Source organism: Podarcis cretensis (assembly GCF_951804945.1).
Source record: "Podarcis cretensis genome assembly, chromosome: 10".
In the NCBI taxonomy this organism is placed as follows: Eukaryota; Metazoa; Chordata; class Lepidosauria; order Squamata; family Lacertidae; genus Podarcis; species Podarcis cretensis.
Window position 1 is genome coordinate 15,919,465 of NC_137179.1, and position 7,178 is coordinate 15,926,642.

Sequence of the window (7,178 nt, forward strand, 5' to 3'; positions counted from 1 at the left end):
TGACTGCATAAACACCAACAGAAATGGAAGCAGATAATTGTGGAAGGCTGGCAAATCTGACCCTGTAAGCTGTTGTTAAGATGAGAGGCATCTTGGGGATGTCGCTCAAGTTACTCTGCATGTTCTTAAGAGGGGCAGCATTCCCATCAATCTTGTGGACTAGAAACTTGGCTTCATTTTTTTAAAAAAAAAATGAAAGCGGAGATTCACAAGGGAATTCTGTGCCCATCACTAATAGATGTTTTTTTCACTTGGTGTACACCCCTCCACTTCAAAGCAAAATCCGTGTTAGAACTGGAACTATGGCGTCCCAAAAGGGGGGGAAACAACACATTTCTCTCTGTGTGTCTGTCTGTTTCTCTCTCTGCCTCTTTAGCTTGACAGCACCTTCAAAGACAGTTCAGCAGGCCTATGTGCTGTACATACTCCAAAGAAAGTTAACAAGGAACTGTGAGGCAATGTAGCAAGAGTGACAGCATATGCTAAGCATGAATAAAGGAGGTGAGCACCACAGGAGATATATAAATGGACCGGCAACCTTTTTAAAAGGTCAGTAACTCTCTGTTATAAATTGATTCCAATCATTTCAACATGGCTTTGCTGGTACTGGGTAGAACAGCAGCCTTGGCTTCTTCCGAGCTTGCAGGCTTCTAGCTCATGTCATCTTCATCTTTTGCCAGTGGATATTTTGCACATTGTTTAGTTGATTAATTCAGACCCATTTCGAGATACCGCTTTTTCATGCCGGCGCAGAGCTTGACATTTTGGCTTATTATGACCCGCGAAGCAAGCATCTTCAGCATCTCAGAGGGCAGTGATATTCAGCAACCTGAGGAGGAAAATATTCTCCTTCTGTGGACGCTCCTTTGCAGCCCTTCTGATACAATGACAGAATTAGCTCTTGGCGGACAGTTGCTAAACACATGGAGGGAGAAATCAGGAGTGCCCTTGCTGTTCCTTCTCTGTCCAGAGACATTGAGCATACAGTTGCACATGTGTAGGTGCTGCACACAAAATCCCCATGATCTCGGTACATGCAGTAGCAATCTGCAAACATGTTGCATGTGTGAAAACTCATTTTTATCCCCAATTCTCCCCAAACCCCATGAACCTTGTAACATTGATAATATGGTGCATGAGCTTGTTTGCTTTCCTCTTCCCTCCCCCTCCCCTTTTCCTTTAGTGTCATGTCTTTTTAAAGAGGTTAAGCCTCTGGGCAAGGCCCATGCTCCTTCAACTGTTTTGTAAGTCATTCTAGGAGCTTTTCTTGCTAAAGAGATGGGGTATAAAAACTTCAGATAACTAAATCAATTTTTATTGCACAAGGGTTTCTTGGAAGTCATCTAGTCCAACCCCTTGTAGGACTCTAAACCCTCACCAAAAACTGTCTGCCCTCTGCTTACATACATGTAGTAAAGGACATCCCACCATCTGCTACTGTTGAACCATTCTTACCATTAGGACATTTTCTGAAACATTTAGTTGAACTCTTCTTCCCTTCAATGTCAACTCATAGGTTCTAGTTCTCCTTTTTTTCTAAAGCAACAGAAAACAATCCTTCTCCATCTTCAGCCCTGCAAACATTTTAAAGCATCTCTCCTCCATCTTCTCTTTAGGCTCAGACAAACAAACAAACAAACAAACAAACAAAAAAAACAAACAAACCCTCTTCAGACCATTTCCCATAGGACTTCATTTATTGATCCCTCTCAAACCTTGTTAGCCTCTTCTGGACACACTCCTGTCTGCCAATTTCCTTCTTAAAATGTGGTGCCCAGAACAGGAGTGTGGGACACACAATATAACCAACTGCAGATAAAATGATATCCATAGTTGCAGACTGTATGGTGTGGAGGCACACAAGGCCAATACATTACCAAAGCTAAGCGGGTCCGGGCCTGGTCAGTGTCTGGTTGGGAGACCACTTGGGAATCACTTGTATTCTGCCTTGGGTTCCATGAAAGCAGAAAGAACAACAGAATCATGGAATGGTAAAACTGGAGGACCCTGAGGGTCATCTAGCCCAACCCCCTATAATGCAGGAATATTTGGCCCAATGTGGGGCTCGAGCCCACTGCCCTGAGATTAAAAGTCTCATGCTCTACCAACTGAGCTATCCCAGCTCAAAGGTAGGATATAAAGATAGAGGGTGGGGAAATACATACCTACTACTGTGGATATATATCCTGAACGCAAGATGCCAAGGAGGCAGAAATAAAGTCAGTGTTTCACACATCCCTGTTTAAAATGTAGCCATAATGAATGAACACAAGCACAAGTCACAGATCCTTTCAAGACAGATTTCACACGGCATCCATGCATTTAGATGTTATGGGGGATTCTGTCTGTCCGTTGTCTTAAAACAACCTAATCATTGGCTGTCAACCCTTAGAAAATTTGGCACCACTTTCGATTTCTGTTTATGACAGCTCACAGGGAGTCATACTGTGAGTTGCATCCGCCTGTTTCAGCACCCAATTAGGAGTGACAAACGCATGTGTGGTTAATACAAACAGCATACGCATAGACTTTAATGAAGCATGCCCCTTCCTTAAATCATTGACTTGCTGCACTCAGCTTCAAAGACCCACTGAAGGAAAGCCAGGATTATGGGAATCTAGAGACCTGATCCTACCAATTTTTTGAGGTTTCGATACACTGATCTTAGGATGATTCAGGCTAAACTTTTTGCAGATGACATCTCAAGCAGCACCGGATGCTGAACCGCATGGCGTAAGCTGCAGAAGCCCCACTAAATTCAATCGTATCCCATTTCCCTCCATTGAGTTCTGAACTGAAAAGTTCCTTCTATTTATGTGGACACATGACACGACTTAGCTGCACACCCAAGACTGTTGATGTTGTTGTGAAACGTACACTGAAAAGTATGCAAGCAGGAATATACAGACATACCTCAGAAGTCAAATGGAATCCATTCCGGTAGTCCGTTCGACTTCTGAAAGGTTCGGAAACCAAGGCACGGCTTCCAATTGGTTCCCGATTGCGCAGGCACGCTGGAAACAATAGCGGAAGCTGCGTTGTATGTCTGGGTTTAAAAAAAAAGTTTGAAAACCAGATCACTCACTTCTGGTTTTCAATCATTTGGGAGCCAGAATATTTGACTCCCAAGGCATTCGGGAGCTGAGGTATGACTATACACTACTCAGCCTACTTCTTAATTGTTTTAAAGTAAGGAGGATCAAGAGTCAAAGCCCTGTTACCCAGCTACCTGAAAAAATGAAGATACACTGAAACCGAAGTCACCAGACCCTTATATATAGTGGGAGGTTGGGGTGGGGCTTTTCTCAGGAGGGTAGTAGGAGATGGGTGATTGACTCAATGGGTATGGTAAACCTGTTGACAACTGTTAATGACTGCAATTAGTCCTACAGGAAAAAGCAAGGGATAGTATGCAGATGATTAGCATATGTAATGAGCCACCCCCACCCCACCCTCCCACTATATATAAGGGTCTGGTGACTTCTGTTTCAGTGTATCTGAAGAAGTCTGCATGCACACAAAAGCTCATACCAAGAACAAACTTAGTTGGTCTCTAAGGCGCTACTGGACATTTTATTTTATTTTTTATTTCGAGTATAGACTAACTCTGCGATATTGTATGCAGATCCATCAAGGTGTTTGGGGGTGGGGAGACAACTTTAAAGGTTGATTCTTTAAACAAAAGAAAAGTAATGGATCCACATGTGGGAAAAAATAATCCAATTTTTCACTCCCTTCGCCAGATCAGTGTGATTGGAGAGCCTTGGGAAAACAATGCTAGATCCATCCATCAAAACAAAAGATTCTCACACTTTTCACCCCATTGCCTCACAAACACCAAGTCTTCCCCCATTAAATTTGGTTCAGCTTCTCAGAAGAGAAGAGAAAAATTGCCATGCATTTTTTCTGACAACAGAGGCTACAGAATAACTATACCTTGTTGATGTCTCAGTCTGATTCAGGATTGTTGGGACTACCCTCAAATCTCATTCATTCATGGCCACCACAGAGTCGGTGCACACCCCTCGTATTTAGGGAATTCCTGGAATATAGCATATTTTCTAGGTCTGCAAGAACTTGCCATGTGTGAAACACCCATTGCTATCATGACTGCATAGATGTCTGCAGGGTGATTTTTTCTGTTAGTGCAGTTAAGTATTCTCATCTGCTAGAAGTCAAACGAGATGGCCTAACTCAACGCAAGGCACTTTTTGTGATGATATAAGCTAAGTCTGCTCCAGCCTGTGCACCACATGACTTCGGTCTAATTTCAAACAGATTTTGTATCAAGTAGAGATAGGACATTTTTGTGAGGTCCTGTGGATTAACTGAATCCCCAGGGGCTCTTCATGACCTTCTAAAGGAAATTTTACAGGCTAAGTTATCTCCTAAGGTCAAGTATAATATCACTTTAATATCTGATTAGCCCGCTGTACCGGCAGGGGCATAAACGTGGCTTTCTAATAGGTCATCTCTACGGAACAGTCCTTCTCACTCCTTTGTGTTGCCTGAAATAAGAGCCATTCTCAAGCTGAAGACCAGGCGGTCATGAGAGTTGTATGAAACCTTGACTTTGCACATCAGCCTCTCTCCCCAGCAATCCATTGGCTTGCCACCAGGACCATCTCAACTGTTGGCCTCGCTGAGGAAGGCTGGGGGCAGCTGGGAGGGAAGGCAGGTCTGGAAAGGAAAGAGAAGGTCTTCCTTGAGGAGGAAGGAGGGGGGAGGAGTGCACAGGTCCCAGCCACTGCCCCTCCTGCCACCCTTGGCCACCAAGCTTGACTAGGATGGCCACTTGCATCATCCCCACACAGCGCTTGGTGAGGGGCTTGGCTGCCACTGCTGCTCATTGCTAGTGAAGCTGCAGAGTTATAAATGCCATGGTCTCTTGCAACCTTGAGGTAATGGTTTACTACAGGGGTGGAGCCATCTGCAGGGTGTCCCCCCTCTTCCCAGAGCACACCCCTTGCTGGCTCTCCTTTACATCATCACTGAGTACCTTGGGCTGACTGGAAATGTCCTTGAACTCTGATAATGTCTCTTGCTTGCCTGGACGGAGGACACAGAGAGTGTGTGTAGCACAGTGCGCCACTTCCTGAGATGGTCTTTTCTACTGTCAAACAGCTTGTGTCACTGTTTCCCCAAATGTTCAGCGGAGAGCTGCATTCTCAAAATCTCTGCCCATATATTTTAGTTATGCCCACCAGAGCAAGGGGAGAAGTCTATCAAACCAGGGCTTGTCAACCTTCTTGGGCCCCTGGACTCAGAGAAACTGTTATGGACACCACAAATGCACAACCAAGCACATGCCATCACATTGAGTTTAAAATTTAAAAAAACAGGTTTAATTTCAGCAGGGAGAATATACCCGGTGGGTACCAGGGAAGGTCTGTGCAAGTGCAGGCGATCATGTTGGTGATCTCAGTACTGCATCATCATATAGCTCTTTTTTAATATAAAAGGGGAAATCCATGGCTATATATATATTCAATGGCAGATTTCAGTCAACCTAAATAGTTCAAATGTTTGGGAGCTTCATAAATATGTACCATTTGTGATGAATCTGTTAGCTCTTTAAGTTTGTGGTTCACTGGGGGTTCATAGCTGATATTGCACTTTTGTTGTTTTCAGCTGCCTGGCTTTTTGAAAGAAGAAATGAAATATATGCTGCTAACACTCTTGAAATATAGGGAAGTTGATTAAAGTGACTGGAAAGAATGATTGGTTCCTAAGGCACCACTTCTGCAAGCAAACTTCTCAAGAAGAGCATCTCCCTGTGCCCAGCTTGTTGCTTCACAATTCTGAAAGCATTTTCTCCCAGAGGAGGTGTCCTGCTGATGGTGGACTTCGTTTCTTCTGAGAGATCATCAGCCTGCTCAGGGCACAAATGTACACATCTGCTGTCATAGATAGCTACAGCGAACATCCATGAAGTGATAGGCAGGGCCAGTCCAAGACATTTTGCTACCAGTGGCGAATCAGAAAATGGCATGCTGCCCAGGAATCATAGTTTGTTTTGGGTGATATATAGATGTAGAACAGGAAACCGTCACTCCTCTCATTTGCCTCCCACCTTCTCTGTGGCCCCACCAGCAATGAGTGAGATGCTACACTCTGTCTCCCACACTCCTTGGTATCTTCCATCCAGGTGCGCTCACAAGAGGCATTATCAGAACTCAAGGATACATTCCAGGTACCCAAGGTTGATGTAAAGGAGAGCCAGTAAGGGGTGTGACCTGGAGACAGCCTGTGGTTGGTTTCCTGCCTAAGGTTCCCCACCCTTTTAGCAAGCCATTAGCTTGAGATTGCAAGAATCCATGGCATTTACATCTAGAAGGGGCAGCATAATGAAGTAGAGCAGCCAGGCCTGCAAATAAATTTTGGCTGAGAGAGTATGAACTGTTCATGGCGATCTTCTTGGGCTTCTTCTGGGGCCACCCCTAAAAGAATTGCCCCACTGAACGGTTGCTTGTCTTGCTTTTTGGTGATGAAGCCGCCCCTGAGTGGAGCAGAGCTCAAACCTCTCCTAGATTCACACCGCTTCCAGGTCAAGCATTGTTGTTCCTTCCTTGCAGCCTCTCAAAACAATTCCTATGAAGTCAACCGTTCAATATCTTGTTTCCCCTTAGATAATTTCTTGAGTTACTCATTCAGTGAAGAGGGTGTAAATTATGCTTCATTTCTATCCATGATTATTAATATATTAGACAAGCATTTTGAAAACGAAGATAAAAGCCTTCTCCAAAGTTCTCATGTGGTCTTTCTTTCAAAGCTAATGATGTGCGAATTCATTATAGAATCTCTCATCAATGGGTTGCCTGACCCAATTTTACCAATTGCCATCAGATGCTCATGTTGTTTGTTAAAGATGCTAGATCAGTGATTTGCAAATGGCGGGTTAATGTACCAACCCGCTAGGGTCATGCCTTGCTGCTGCTCCAGTTGCTATCAGTATGTTTAGCTTGGCATTTGGGGGGCCTACGAAAGCTAGATCACATGAGAAGGGATTCCATGTCTTTGTGACCTCGTGCCTATGTACTGAAATATACTGTATGTGGAGCTGCCCTTGATAGCTGTGTAGAAGCTTCAACTTGCAGATATACCCCAACATACCCTTTGGAGATGGGTATGTTGGTAGGAGCTAATTGCATGAGGGACTTGGCACCAGAACCACTTCC

At 44.2% G+C, this 7,178-nt stretch overlaps 1 long non-coding RNA gene across 1 annotated transcript; it reads left to right on the top strand.

The window, feature by feature from the left end:
* The first annotated feature begins 380 nt into the window (after window positions 1-380).
* LOC307225526 lies at window positions 381-6,749 on the top strand. The gene is made up of 2 exons (XR_013843054.1): window positions 381-549; window positions 5,632-6,749. It is a non-coding gene; the product is annotated as an uncharacterized lncRNA (long non-coding RNA).
* The last annotated feature ends 429 nt before the right edge of the window (window positions 6,750-7,178 follow it).